The following is a 14,686-nucleotide window of genomic DNA, read 5'->3' as shown; positions in this document are numbered from 1 at the left end:
GTTGTCCCTTCAGAAGGGACTGCTTTGCCCCAGCATAACTTTTCAGCTTGCCAGGCTTCCCACCGGCAGGAATCGCGATCCTCCCCAACCTCTGACTCTTCACATTCAAAGATCTCCAGAAAACCCTGTCCCCAAAGTCCCTGCCTTCCCTGCAAGTGCGTCATGGTGCCATCCCGCACTCAGCACGTGTGATGTGGGACCCCAAATCCCGCTCCCCTTGCTGCTGGCTGACTCCAGGTGGGATATAAAGCTGGGCCAGCCGTGCACGGAACACGGCGGGGAACATCTCCTGGTAGGAAATGCTGCGAATCAGTGTTTGTGGAGAACTCCAGTATTACAGTAATCAAGGGGAGAGCAGGGATAAATTAGAATCATAGAATCATGGAATGGTTTGGGTTGGAAAGGACCTTAAGGCCCATCCAGTGCCACCCCCTGCCCCGGGCAGGGACACCTCCCACCACACCAGGTTGCTCCAAGCCCCCTCCAACCTGGCCTTGAATCCCTCCAGGGATGGGGCAGCCACAGCTTCTCTGGGCAACCTGGGCCAGGCTCTCACCACCCTCACAGCAAAGAAGTTCTTCCCCACATCTCACCTCAGTCTCCCCTCTTTCAGTTTAAAATCGTTCCCCCTCCTCCTAGGGCTCCCCTCCCTCATCCAGAGTCCCTCCCCATCTCTCCTGGAGCCCCTTTAGGGACTGGAAGGGGCCCTAAGGTCTCCCCGGAGCCTTCTCTTCCAAAGGACCCTGAGGAATCCCGACTCCCACCTCAGTGATGACCCCCGGTCGGACACTGGACCGCGTGGACAGAAGCACTCGCCCAACAACCAGAAATCAACTTTTACCCGAGGAGGACTAAAAAATCATCGCCTCCCCCTCCCCCCGCCGCCGGGATGGTTTACAGGAGGCTGGAAGCCAGGGAGAGCAGGGGCAGCGGAAGGCGCCTGAGGGGCAGAGCTGGGGTCATCCCCCGCCCCGCGCGGGGATTTTTAATTATCATTCCCCCCATTTTCGGGAAGAAAACTCGCAGGGATTTCTCCTCCGCAGGCGGCGGCCCAGGACCCCGGGGCTCCCCCCACCCCGGGAACCCCCCTCCCCGCCCGCCCCTGCCCGCCCCTGCCCGCTGGGATGCGCGTCCCCGCCCCCCCGCACCGCGCCGGGGCCGGGGCCGGGGCCGGGAGGGGCCGGCGGGCTCCCCGCCCCCCCGCCCCGCCCCGCCGCCGCCCCCGCTCCCAGCAGCCCTTGCAACCGCCTACAATGAAATTTGCGAAGTTTTTTCGGTTTCGGCGCCATTTTCGAGTGGACTCGGAGGTGAGGAGGGAGGGCGGGCAGGGCGGCGGGGGCCGGGGCGCCGCGGGGGGGGGGGGGGACGGGACGACCGCCGCTTCCCCCCTCTCTCCCCCATCTTTCCTCCTCCTCCCTCCCCCGCGGGTGGGACCGGACCGGCGGCGGGGCCGGGGGCGGGGGGGGCGCGGCGGGACGGGACGGGGGAGACACGGGGGGGGACCCGCCGCCCCCGCGCCGCCGTGGGCGGGGTCGAGCCGCTCCCCATTGCGGGGGGTGGGGGGTGGCACATACGGGCCTGGGAGAAACTTGAGGGGAAAACGGTCAAAAAGCGGTAAAGGAACTTTTTTTTGCGGCGGGGGGGTGGAGAGAGCGGCGGCACCGGCAGCGCCCGCCCGCGCGGCGCCGCACAAAGGCGGTACCGGGGGGGGGGGGCAGCCGGTGACGCAGCGGGCGGTGACAGCGGGACCGGGCGGGGCGGGGGGGACGCGGAGCGGGATCGGGGGGGGAACCGGACCGTTAGGGCGGGAGCGGCGCGCGGGGACGGTTCCCACGTGGGTGCGGGACGCCCCGCCGCCCCCCTCCCCCGCGGCTTTTCCCTCCTTTTTATTATTAAAAATTATTTTTAAACTTTTTTTTTTTTCGCGTGGGGGGGAGCCGCGCCCGCTCCACCCCACCCCCCCACGCCCCCCCGCAGGTGAGGAGCGGCCTTGTTTGATTCTACGTTTTGGGTTTTTGGGTTTTTGTTGTGGTTTTTTTTTTATTATTATTTTTAAAGAACGCACACACCGCCCCCCTCCCCACGCTTGCCCCCGGCCCCACGGGAGAAAATAGTTTTATGCCTTACCAAAAAAAAAAAAAATAAAATAACAAAAAAATTATGCGAAATAATTTCAAATTATTTTTTTTTTTAATTGGCAGCCAGCTTTTTCTATTTTTATTTTTTTTTTTAATTTTTTTCCCCCCTGGCTGGTTACTGGCTTTATACAGGAAATTTGAATATCCTGGCAAAGGGGTGACTTCCCGGCTCGGTGATGGGAGCAACGTGCACCACACGGGGGGGGGGTGTCCCCTTTTGAATTTCTCCTAAACATTATTTTTTCCTCCCATGGGCACCAGATACATAAAGACAATTTTTTTTTAATTTTTTTTTTTTTTTTCCATTTAGAGACTGAGTTTCCCAGGGTGAAAACATGAATTTCTCCCTCCCCAAAAAAGACAGGAATTGTGCGGGTGTGTTGTAGGAGCATGTAGGTGAGGGCCTATCCGTCAAATTTCATCATTTTCTGCTCTGAAGAAATCCAAAGAGCCCTGTTGCTCACCGAAAGCCTGCCTTCAGTTAATCCACTTTGGTGCGAAATACACTAAAACTGAACTGCTAATGCAATAAACATTTATGAAATATAAGAGGGAAACTTTAAGTAATGCTTCAGGCAAAACGACCCAAATATATTAAAAAAAAAATTATAAAATTACTATGCGCTTGTTCTGTTTTGAATTAATGTTCGTGTGATGGAATTTTTTTTTAACTTTTTTTTTTTTTCCTGTTTTTAACAAATAAACTTTATAGGAGCCGGGCTTCCAGATCTGTCCCTTGTTGTTTAAAAGTGGAGGAGATGACAATGCAAAAAAAAAAAAAAAAAAAAATAATGGAAGTAACAAGAAGCATCCTACTTTTCTTCTCCTCAGCAGTGTTGAGAAAAAACTCTGGATCCTGGAATTTTACTGTGGTTTTTACTGTTTTTTCTGGAGTACTGTAAGTCGAAGTGGTATCCCGCGGGCCCTTGCGAGCGCCAGGAGCTCTCCCTCGTGTTAACAACCCTTGATAAATCCCGCTGGTAACCCTCCACCGGGCTCCACTTCCCAATCGAGTAAAGCTAACGAATTAATTTTTTGCCTTATTTGAATTTGCCCTTCGTAGCCGGGGCTTGGTTTCGGGTGTTCTGCCCCACCTCGGAGCATGCTAACAGCCTGAACAGCGCGGAAGGTACGCCCCTGCTAAAATTAAAATGTAGCTTTAATATGCTGCTATTTATTTGAAATCCACACTGCTGCTCTGAGCTTTTCCTGGGTAAAATAGAGAAAAAAAAGAAAAAAAATATTTTTAATAAAGTGTATGAGAAATTCCCCTCTCCCGTATAGCTTTGAATATATATATTCATAGGGAGAATATATATATTTTAGGCGTTTATTTTGTGCCACCCAGGAGGAAGTCTCAGCTGGTTTTAAAAAAAAAAAAAAAAAAAAACAACAAGAGCAAAAAAAAAAACAAAAAACAAAACACAACGGGTGTAGTGGTGGTTTTGGCCCGAGGGGAAGAGATGCGCCCCCAGGGGTGCCACAGGCAAACGAAAGTCACTTGGTGGCTGGGTGGGGTGGGGGGTCCCCACCTCTGCCTGCCCCTGCTCCTGCTCCTCCGCGGACCCTCCTCAGAAACGCAAGAGCTCGGCGCTTGTCAGTCGAGCATCAGCTCCGCTTCCAGCTGTCGGCCACATCTGTAAATATGAATACGTGACTTTTGTTTCAATCGAATTGCTCAAAGGGAGGCAGGAAGGAAAGTGGTGTGACTTATTTTTTTTTTTTTTCTAAGAGCCAGGCAGATACAAAGCATTGCGGTGGTGCTACTCGCCCCCTTATTTTCGTTTTGTTACTGTAGTTGTGTCTGGCTAATTAATGTCTGGGAGCTTCAGCTCTAACGAGATGATTTATTTTAGTCTTTTAGTAAAATAGTAAATCCTTTTTTTTTTTTTTTTAAATTTTTTTTTTTTTAATTCTTTCAAATGAGAACAATAACTTCAGGATTTGTTTGGGAATGTCCCCTGAAAAACTGTTTGATAGCAGAGCTGGCTGGGTTTTTGTGGTTTTTTTTTTTTTTTTTTTTTCTTCTGCTTTATGTATCTATGGGAGATGCTTAATATTTACTGATCTTTGGGCTTATCGGGCCCTGGAGTGTGCAAGTCAGCGAAGGCGCTCTATGCAAATTTGTCCCGTCATGGGCTCCTATATTTATTTCCTTTCCTTTCCCATGGCACTCTTTCTCACTTTTTTTTTTTTCTTACTTTTTTTTTTTTTAATTTCGTTCCTGATTATGCTGTCAGTGAGGAGGGACTTGGTTGAGTTCTAAGGGAACTCTGTATTTCAGGGTGAATTTCTTTTGGTTTTGTGTGTGTTTGGACTTGGGGCAGTGGTGGGGGGTGTGTGTGTGTTTTTCACTTAATTGCCCAATATACTTTGGCAAGCAGAAGTTGCATTGTTTTGTGAACTGTATTAATGGATTTCCTCATGTTTGAATTTTCCCAGTTATTCGGGGGGTTTAATTAAAACCCCTGTAGGTGTTTGGTTCACTCAGGTGACGGGTAGAAGCCTTGATTTCTAGAAATAGCTGATGCACCCACTTGTGGCAGCAGAAGAGCTGTTGCGACGCCTTTGCGTCGAGGTGGAGCTTTTGGGGTGGTTCTCTTGATATTTGGGGCTACCAGCACAGCGAGGTCCCCCCAGTTCCCAAAGGCTGGTGGTGGTGCTGGGATGCTGCCTGCCGCAGCAGCGAGGGGCTGAGGTGCCACCAGAAAAACCCCAAACCCCTAAATAGCCCCCCTGCATCTTACTTGCTTGTCCTGGGGGGGTGGTTATCACCTTCATTGGTATAAATAAGATGTTTCGTTCCCTACTGGTCTGCCCAGAGCAACGGGCTGCTCTCCCTGCTGCTGGTTTAACCCCTTCGGGTAGGGGTGGGGGTTCAGTGGTGGCCTTGTGTGGTGGCTTTCCTGCTTGACCACTGGTTTTGGCCAGCAGTAGTTGTCCCATCTTGTCCCTGCTGCCTGCCCAGTGCCGGGGTGATGCTGTGGTGTCACCCAGGTACCACTGCCCAGGGCCACGCTCCTGCCGGTGGGGGTGGGGAGAGGAGGGATGGCATAGCTCTTTTAAGTGCTGCTTCATAGTCTGCCCTATCTGGAGGGGAAAACTTGATTATTTTTTATTTTTCCCCTAATTTTAAAAATATTTACACCCATCTGAGCCTTTGTATTCAGTGCATCCCTAGGGAGGGGATTCCCTGAGGCTGCCTGACAGCCCCAGTGTCTCCTTCTGGAGCCTGGCGGTGCCTCTGCGAGCATCTCCGCAACCTTTCTGTGTGTCGTTTTCTAGATCCCACAGGAAGAGCGCGTCCTCGCCTCCCAGCAGAGCCAGCGCAGAGGAGCTGCTGCATCCCCAGGTGAGTTGGGAAGGTAAGCTCCGTGTGTCCCACCTGCTCCAAAGCTCCTGCAGCACCTCCATCCTCTGCATAAACACAGGTTCCTCTGAAAGGTGTATCCCGAGATGCGTGTCCCCTTCTTGGGCATGTGGTGACTGACGCCTCGCAGGGGTCCAGGTAAACTCAAATTGTCCCGTTCAGCTGCCATCGTCCTGCTTTAAGGTAGAGAAATCCAAACCACAAACTGAGCTGGAAAAGAAGCTGACGTGTGAGATGGGATGATTCGGCTGCAGAGCTTTCTGCTGCTTAAAATAATGCTGCTCTCATGTCACAAACGCGCATAGTTTCTCAGATACGTGTTGCGCTGCCCATCCCAAATTTCCACTTGCCCAATACCCCCTGTGAATGTTGATTTTTTTTTTTTTCTCTCTGTACTAGAGAATAGGCTGGTGGAGGTGCCTGGAGCCCTCCCTTCAGAAAGTCCTCCTTGCTGAAGAGAGCTCTTGCCCCCCTTGTCAAACTGGGCTAAAGACTGGGGTTTATATATATAAAAAGAGCAATTAAAACATGAACCTCAAACACAATCAAAATGGATTTTAGAGCTGAGCTTGTTTGCTGTTCCTTTTTTTTTTTTCGAGTCACTTGAAGAGATGAAAGAAATAAGACTCCACAGGTACAGTCAAGTAAAACGTTACAGAAATAATGGTAGAGTTACATGGTGTGGTGGGGGGGTTCGTTTTGTTTTAGCTCGTACAGGTTTAACTTTCTTCGGGTACTTGTTGGCTTCTTTGGGGTGAGTGGCAGTGGCTGGTTGGAGAGTTGGACTTGGCGCTGCTAGCGCTGAGGGCACTGAAGTGGGGAAGGAAAAGTACTGCTTTTTGGTTGGCAAATATTTGATTTTAAAATTTGCAGTGATTTGGCACGGGTGACGAGAGCTGTTGAAATTCCTATTTTTGAGTTTGCTGGAGGGGCAGGGAAGTAGGAGGGAGGGCAAAGAGAAGCGGCGCGAGGGGAGGGGGCAAGCGCTGTGACTGATGGCGTCACTTCTGACATTGTTCAGGGTTTCTTTTTTTTTTTTGTGTGATGCTGCTTTTAAAGAAAATGAATTGAAGGAAGTTGTCACATAACTAGAGGAGAGGGGGGGATGGGAAGTAAAGTCGAAAGGAAACACAAAAAACATCAGGCTGTGTGCGAGAGCCTCCAGGCTTCAGGGCTGTGGCCCCTTTCTGCCCCACGCTGGGGTCTGCTGGTATGGGGCAGGGGGGGCCAGCAGCTTCCAGGGTGTCCTTAATGTCTGGTTGCATCAGGTTTGTGCAATCAAATAGTAGATGAGCATAATTTAATCTTTAAAAAAAGGGAGGGGTGTGTGTGTGTTAGATTTCTCAAAAGTCAAAACGAGCTGAATAAAAATATTTTAAGGAAAACTTTGAACAGGTTTGAACTGTTGGAATCTGGATTTATTTACCTTAAATATTAACATTGTGACTCCTGGAAAATCCTTGCTGTTGGGCAGCCCCTGGGAGGGAAGTGCCAGGTAACATTTCCCCAGGGACCATTCGGAAGGGCCAGGGAGGTCTGTGGGATCTGCTGGATCCAAAAGGGCAGATCTGTCGAGGCTCGACTGTTTTTTGGGGTGGGAGGGGAACAGTTTATTTCTGATTTTGTTTCTGTAACTGGTTTGTTTGCACTGTGTAACGGCTTGTTCTCTTATAGTTACAGACTTTCTGATAGACCTGTGAAGAGAAAAAAAAAATGTCCCGTGGTGGTAATGCATACACGTTAAATTCTTCATTGTAGAGTGTTCTTCAGTACCTTATATCATGGTTTAAAAAAATATATATATTTATATATTCAAAATACCATTTGGAATGTCAACATTCAGTGGGCTTTGAGGAGATGTAGCAGCACATCATGGTTTGTAGGGACAAGGAGATACAGACCATTCTGGGCTGCCTCATTACCTCAAGGATAAGACAAGAAAGTGAGCTTCTGGGTGTCATAGCTGTGGAAGCTAACACAGTCCCATGTCTCTCTTTAGCTCAGTTGAACAGGTACGTGTAGATAAATTCTCCTGGTGCTTGTATCTGTGCATATCCCTTGCACCTACAAATACATTCCCCTGGGAGTTTGTGTGTGTCTGTGTCTCGGTGGGGCAGACCCTGCAGGCAGGAGGGACTTGTATCTCCCTTTTCTGCTCTGACACGGGCATGGCTTGAGCACCGTGCCCTACCCATTGCTCTTCCATCCTTTTCCTGGCAAAGGATCGCCCAAGGTACTCTGTCACCTGGTGTTTGGGGAGAGGAGGGGGGGTCTGGGGGCCACGGAGAGGCGCTGGTATGGAGAGCTGTCAGCAGTGCTCTAGCAGCACGTAAATACTGGAGTTTGGGATTGCCTGTTGCTCTCCAGTATTGCATTGCTGCTTTAGTGAGGCTGGAAATCAGTCCCTGCCACAGGAGCTGGGGCTCTGGCTCTTGGGGTGCCTCCTCAGCACCCCCACGGTGCCTTCCACCCTGCTGCTGGGGGGGGGGGCTGGCAGCTCCCACACCAATAAACCACTGCGGAGGCAGCAACAAGTGAGGGCTTGGTGTCGTTAATGGGGAGGGGACAGGGGCTGTACCCCTGACACCCCTGTGTGGGTGGGTACCTGATGTCCCATCCTAGGGCTGGAGTGGGCAAAGGGCACTTTCGTGGCTGGGAAATGGGGTCAGGTCCTTCCTCAGCATCACTGGGGAGGAGGGAGGACCTGAGGGGGGGGTCATGGTGGTGGGCAAGGGGTAGTGGTGGTCTCCCTAGTATTCACGCCTCCTGTACCCTGCCTCCAGCAGCTGGGGGGAGGGGGTGGAAGCGCTGGGGGGGACATGGGGACCAGAGCATCACCTGGGTGGGGAGAAAGAAGGGCCCTATAGCTGTGCCTGGGGTGCTCCTGGGGAAGCCCTGCAATGGGAGGGACTGGCTTTCCCCAGAGCCCTGCGGGTCAGGTGCAGTCAGGCTGGGGGGCTCCTGGTGCCCACACAGCATCTGGCAGCACTTGGACCGTGGTGGGAAGAGTTTGGTGGGTCTGGAGGGCCTGGAGAAGGCAAGGGTTTGTCCACAGACCCATGACTGCAGCAGCAAGCTCCTCCAGAGCCAGCCCAGCCCTGAGGTGAGATGGTTTTCCTTCCTCTGCCCCCGGCATTGTGCTGCTCATGGCTTCCCAGCCCTGGCAGAAGCAAGGGATAAGGAGCAGGACCACTGTGGGGTCAGGGCTGCTCCTGCTCAGAAGGGCTGGGATGGTGCCTTCCTGGGTGAGCATCTGTCCCGTGGGTGGGAGTGTGGTGGCCTGTCCTGCTGGTGACGGTGCATTGTTAATGACCCCAATCCTGCAGTCTCTGAAGTGCTGGTGGCTGCAGATCCCAGAATATTTGTGTTTTCAACTGTTTTTTAGCCATTAATAAATCACAGTCAATAGTTGTGGGGCAGGGGGCTGGCGGGGGAATGTTCTCTTGCTGATTTACGGCTTCATGGCGGCTCCTGGGCTGCGCCGTGAGCGTTGGGCAAACGTTGGTGCCACCAGGAGATTGGCACAGGGGACACCCCCCCCTCCAGCGCACAACTGTCTCCAGTGCAGGGGAGGTGCGAAAGGTGTGTGTGTGGGTGCACAGACAGGCCAAAGTCACAGTATGTGGGCACCCAACCAACCCCTTTCCAAGCAGACGTGGGGATTCTCTCACTCCTGTCCATAAAACGCTCGATTCCCACTTTCTGCAAGTCAAGCCCCTTGTCACCACATAAAATACTGCTTTCCCCCAGGAAAAAAATTTATTGAATACCTTGGTGTACAGGGAAACGGGCCAGGAAAGTGATTAATTCTGTACTTCTCTACTTGAAATAATTTTACATCTGATTTTCTTCAGAAAAGTTTTCTGCGGTTAGCATTTATAGGTGGAGTCTAAGACTTAAAAAGCAGGTTTATTCCTTTTTAGACCTTTCTGTTGTGATCGGTTTGATTTTACTTGTCTAGAAAAAAGATCTCCACCTCATTCACAAACAGAAGACTGCTAAAAGTCTGCTTTCACGCTTCTGCCAGGATCAAACCGACTTGACAGTAAGAGAAGACTAAAAGCACTGTGGTTTTCGGAGCACTGGGCAAGAATAAAATGTAGAGGCTAAATCAAGCCAGTAGGGAAAAAGATCCCAGGGAGACAGAAAAACGCACCTGTGGGGATGGCTGGGCTGTGGGGAAGCGGTCCCTTTCAACCCCTCCAGCTTAGGGTGGTGGATGTGCCATGGCCAGGGCTCGGGGTGGTGGCTGCAGAGGGGATGGATGTACCCTGGCTGGGGTGCAGGGGGGATGGATGTGCTGTGGTTGGGGTGCAGGGGTGGACCAGGCAGTGATTGCTCCCCTCTGCTGCTCCCAGTACCTTGTGAGTGTATCTGTGCTCCTAATATTTCAGGATATTACCAATTATTAATGCAGAAAGCCCAGAGGACAGACCTCCAGCCGTGCTTCTGTCTGAGGAGCTGGGACACCTCCTGTCATTTTAAATTGTGTTTTCCCTGAAGTGTAAAAGTTTGCCTTTGACATGTTTGCAGGTTGACTTCATTACTGCATTTGAGCACATATCACTTCAGAAAAAAAAGCAGCAGAAGCTCTTGCAGAGCATCCCGTGCTGAGTTCGGTCCCCAGAGCCCTCGCTGCATCGCCAGGGGCAGCCCTGAAAAGGGACAGCATCTTTTCTCTTGGTGTAGGCTAAAGCAAGATTCTCTATTTTTTTTTTTTTTCAAATGTGAGGTCTGCTGTGTCAGGAACGTGTGTGACCACTGTGGAGGAAAAGTCTTTGAGCTTCCCCAGTAGTTTTTTGATGTGATTTTATAATCGAGCTGGAAGGTGACAGTTCCCCGTGGTAGATAAATACACGCAGCACACGGCACTGCTGGGTTTAAGAGGCAGACACTGGACAAGCTTATTAATCACACGTTTTTGCACCATTTTTTTTTTAAATTTCACCTAGACCAAAACCCTCCCACGTGCTAAGACTGATGTTCCGTTACTCTGCTGACAGTACCAGGTACCTCCGATGGTGAGGCAGTGGTGGGGAAGCCAAATGAGGTGTTGGGAATTCCTCTGAACGCTATTATCTACCTCCAGCATTTCCCTGCTCACCTCCTTTGATGCAAGAGGAATTTTTGGCAGAGCTCAGCAGCAGCTCGTGGGATCCAGCATTATCTCGCCTCCCTTGCATTTCTTGCCCACCTGCCTCATCTGCGTTTTCTCCACTTCTGTCCGGGGATCCCGGGCCGGGGCTGGCTTTCCTGGGGGCTGGAGCAGTGCCTTGCACAACAGCAACTCCCAGCGCCAGACAGCAATAAGTTCAGGTCTTGCTTTTTTGCACTGAGCGGGGGAGAAAACCCTTCATACGTCTGTCTTAGCGAGGGTAGTCCTGGCTAAAGTGGCTCCCACCACGTACCCAGTTAGGCAGCTGGCTGCCGGAGGGGGGGGAGCCACCAGCATCCCCCGTGCAAGGCTGTGGGCAGGACCCAATCTCCTTGGGTCAAATTAAAGGTGGTGGGTGACAGCCACCCGGCAGAGCAGAAAGCAGCAAGGGTTTGCTAAAGCCAGAATGCGATGCCCAGGGCAAAGGATGGCACTGGCACCCTGACGGCTCCATGGTTCTTGGCCACGAAGTCACCAAATGGAAGAAAAATAGAATTTCTTTGCATTTCATGCAAAAATCTTTTCATTTCTGAAGCAAGGGATGAGAGGTTGCTCTCAGCAATTTCTCATGTAAATCCATTCTTGTGTGCTATTCAAGTAACAGAATATTGAAGGTTCCTCGCGGTATGATTCAAGTAGAGCATAGATTCATTTATAAACTGGCCAGAGTGAGACCTCATGCCATATGCTCGGTGAGAGAAAAATAACTTTCCACCTCATACTGAAAAGAAATGATTTGAGTGTGCACAACTGATGGCAGGAGGGGATGAGGGGGTGTGGAAGGTGCAGTTAGACGGGGGGGGGGGGGGGACGGGGACTGGGGGTGGTGTTTATTCTTTACTGGAGAGCACAAGAGGGTTTTCTAATTGCAAGTGTAAGGAGTTTACACTGCAAAGGATATTTCTCCCTTGGATTTTGTGTTCTCTGCTTGCTACTGGGTCCTTTGCATTTTGGGAACAGAAGAGAGAAAACTGGCAAGAAAGGGAATTGATTGTGGAGAAAGAGATCTGATGAATACACTGTGATGTCCGTTTAAAAGCACACACCCCCCTACAATCTCCTCCCCCCGCCTTCGGGCTGGCTTTATCCTCTCCCGGCTCCTCAGATGGGAAACAGGCAAGTGAAGCATCAGCATCGCTGCGCATCCCGGGTCCAGGAGGTTTCCCATTGGAAAGCACGGGAAAGACAGTGCGTTTCATGGATATCCAGAGAGTCTGTTCCCAGGGGAAAGGCTTTTCTCCCTCCCTGACTGAAAGACAGCAAAGCCAACACCTTGGGCTTCCCGGAGCCCTGCCCTGGCTGCTTTGCAGGCTGCACGGAGCGAACCCAGCCCCGCGCCGGCATCCCCGGCCCCCGCACAACGGAGGGGGCACCGGCCTGCTCGCCCACGTGGAACTGATGGGGAGACACGCTGCTTTCCCTGGTGGGGTTGGACCATGTGAAATAAATCGGATTATTTCGCTGCCCAGCATAGCAAAAGACTGTAGGAGAACTGAGTTTTGTCCGAGTCTCTTCCAAAAGCAATCCTGGAGCATTCCCACCCCCATGCCGGAGATGGCAGGATTGTAAATCGGACAGGGGTGAGCTACCCGGCCGTGAGAGAACTGACAGAGCTGGGACTGGAGCTGGAAAGAGAAGGGTCCTTATTTATGCACATAGACATTATCTGTTGGGGAATTTGCCTGGCTATATTTGTGAAGGGGGGGATCACTACCTGTAGGAGAGCACAAAGACTGTCTGGGGCCCTTCCCCCCAGCCCCCCCCCCCCCTTAATGTTGTGGTTTCACACACAGCGATTTGCTATGGATAACTGGAGACAGGCAGGAGGCACGAGAGGGTTGGTTCCCTTTCTGGTTATAGTGGGCTGAAAAATAAAGATGCCACCAATAGTCCCTTGTTAGACAAAACCCAGGTTTCTTTACCCGCATCTGGATGTACCCACCGGCACGGACCTGCCCAGGTCTGTACGGCCTGGCACCTTCGGGGATGCTTCCCTTCACCCCAGTTGGTGTTTCATCAGTGCAGAAGAGCCTGGAGGAAGCTTGTGCAGAGAACTGTGTCTGCAGCCACACAAACGTGTGTCCCCCCTGCCAACACCTCCACCTTGCACCAGCCTTTGCTCACTGGACAATTGCTAACACTGTCCTTAGGGATGGAAACCCTCCCTCGTGCTCAATCCCTGTGCTCCTCTAGCCCTGCTACCTTCCACTTAGTGTCTGCAGCTGGCTGCTGGCACGTTCATGGGGTGAGGAAGCAATTTCCCCATCGAAATAGTTACCAAACTACAGCTGCCTGTGGAATTAAATAAATTACAAGTCCTTATGCACTTAAAAAAACAAAAACCCCCAAAAAACCCCCAAAAACGGTAAACAACCCCAATCCGCCTGTGATGTCTCATTTGCTTATAAAGGTACTTGCTCCATTGCGATCTGATCTTGGAAGGGGCAAGAATTAAAAGCAGATAGCGAGGGGTAACCAGCTCCCTGTAAGCGGTGCCAGTGCTCGCTCTGCCTTAGCTCATGCTTGATGGGATTTTCAGCGCCCCACAGACAACGAGCCACCGCCGCTCCCTCACTCAGGATACACGATTCCAAGGCAACTTAAAAGAGCTTCATTTGTCTCAATTTTCAAACCAGGATTCACCCTGCACCACCACCCCCCCAAAGCAAGCTGCCGGCTAAGTTCACATAAAGGCTTTTTCCCCACGTGGCCCAGCTCTGACTGCAGCACTTCAGGTCCCGACCCATGGGAATTCAAAGCAAGAAGAACAAATGCTCCAAAGGGAAGCTGCGCCATTTGTGGTACCACGTCAGGCAGCGCCAGCCCTCTGCGGCGGGTGAGAGTTATCCCAAGGTACAGAAATGCCAGAGGCCACAGGGTGAGACGGCGTATTCAAGCCTGTAAATAGTCAAAATTATTTTTCCCGTGTACATTTGTGAGTCATAAAATGTGGAGCTGTAATGAATTGCAAATGCCACATAAATGCTCAAATACAGGATTGTCTCCGTACTTTCAAAATGGTTTAACAGTATAGGTTTGGGTTGCATAAAGTTGGCATTGAACTTGCCAAGGTGAGGCTAAAACCCCAGCCTTTTAACTGAAATTACTGCATAAAAGGTAATGATTGCATTTTTCAACCTTTTTTCTTTTTTTTTCCCAGAGTGAGAATTTATCTTCCTGCAGCGCCGGCAGAGGTGCTGTGAAGGGCTGCAGTGTGTTAGACGTGCCCCAGAAAGGGAGAGAGCGGGGAACTTTTTCTCCAAACAATTCTCATTGCAAGTACCAAAAGCACCTTTTGAAGGAGGAATCCCTCTGGGGGGGGGTGGTGATAAACTTCATAGAATCATAGAATTGCCTGGGTTGGAAGGGACCTTTAAGGTCATCAAGTCCAACCATCAACGCAAAACTGCGAAGTCCACCCTAAACCATGTCCCTCAGCACCACATCTACATGTCTTTTACACACCTCCAGGGATGGAGGTTCCATCACTTCCCCGGGCAGTCTGTTCCAAGGCTTGACAACCCTTTCCATGAAGAAATTGTTCCTAATATCCATCCTAAACCTCCCCTGGCACAACTTGAGGCCGTTTCCTCTTGTCCCATCGCCTGTTCCTTGGGAGCAGAGACCGACACACCCCCCCCGGCTACACCCTCCTTTCAGGGAGTTGTAGAGAGCGAGAAGGTCTCCCCTCAGCCTCCTTTTCTCCAGGCTGAACACCCCCAGCTCCCTCAGCCTCTCCTCACAAGACTTGGGCTCCAGACCCCTCACCAGCTCCACTGCCCTTAAGCTCAACCAGAACTACTGAAAACTTTCAATGGATGCAGCAATTCTCAAGCGGTTCGTATTTTTCTATGTTGCTCTCACGCTTCCACTTCTTGGAGACACATCACGTTTTTCTGCAGCAAGTTGTCCCCGGGACAGTCCAGGTTCTTGTAAAGGCATATAGACAGACATTAATTAAGAGAATGAGATACACAATCAGACTTTGTAGTACATTTAGATAAAAAAAAAAAAACTCTTTGG

Source organism: Numenius arquata, chromosome 5, assembly GCF_964106895.1.
Source record: "Numenius arquata chromosome 5, bNumArq3.hap1.1, whole genome shotgun sequence".
NCBI classification, from domain to species: domain Eukaryota; kingdom Metazoa; phylum Chordata; class Aves; order Charadriiformes; family Scolopacidae; genus Numenius; species Numenius arquata.
This window is presented reverse-complemented; position numbering follows the sequence as displayed.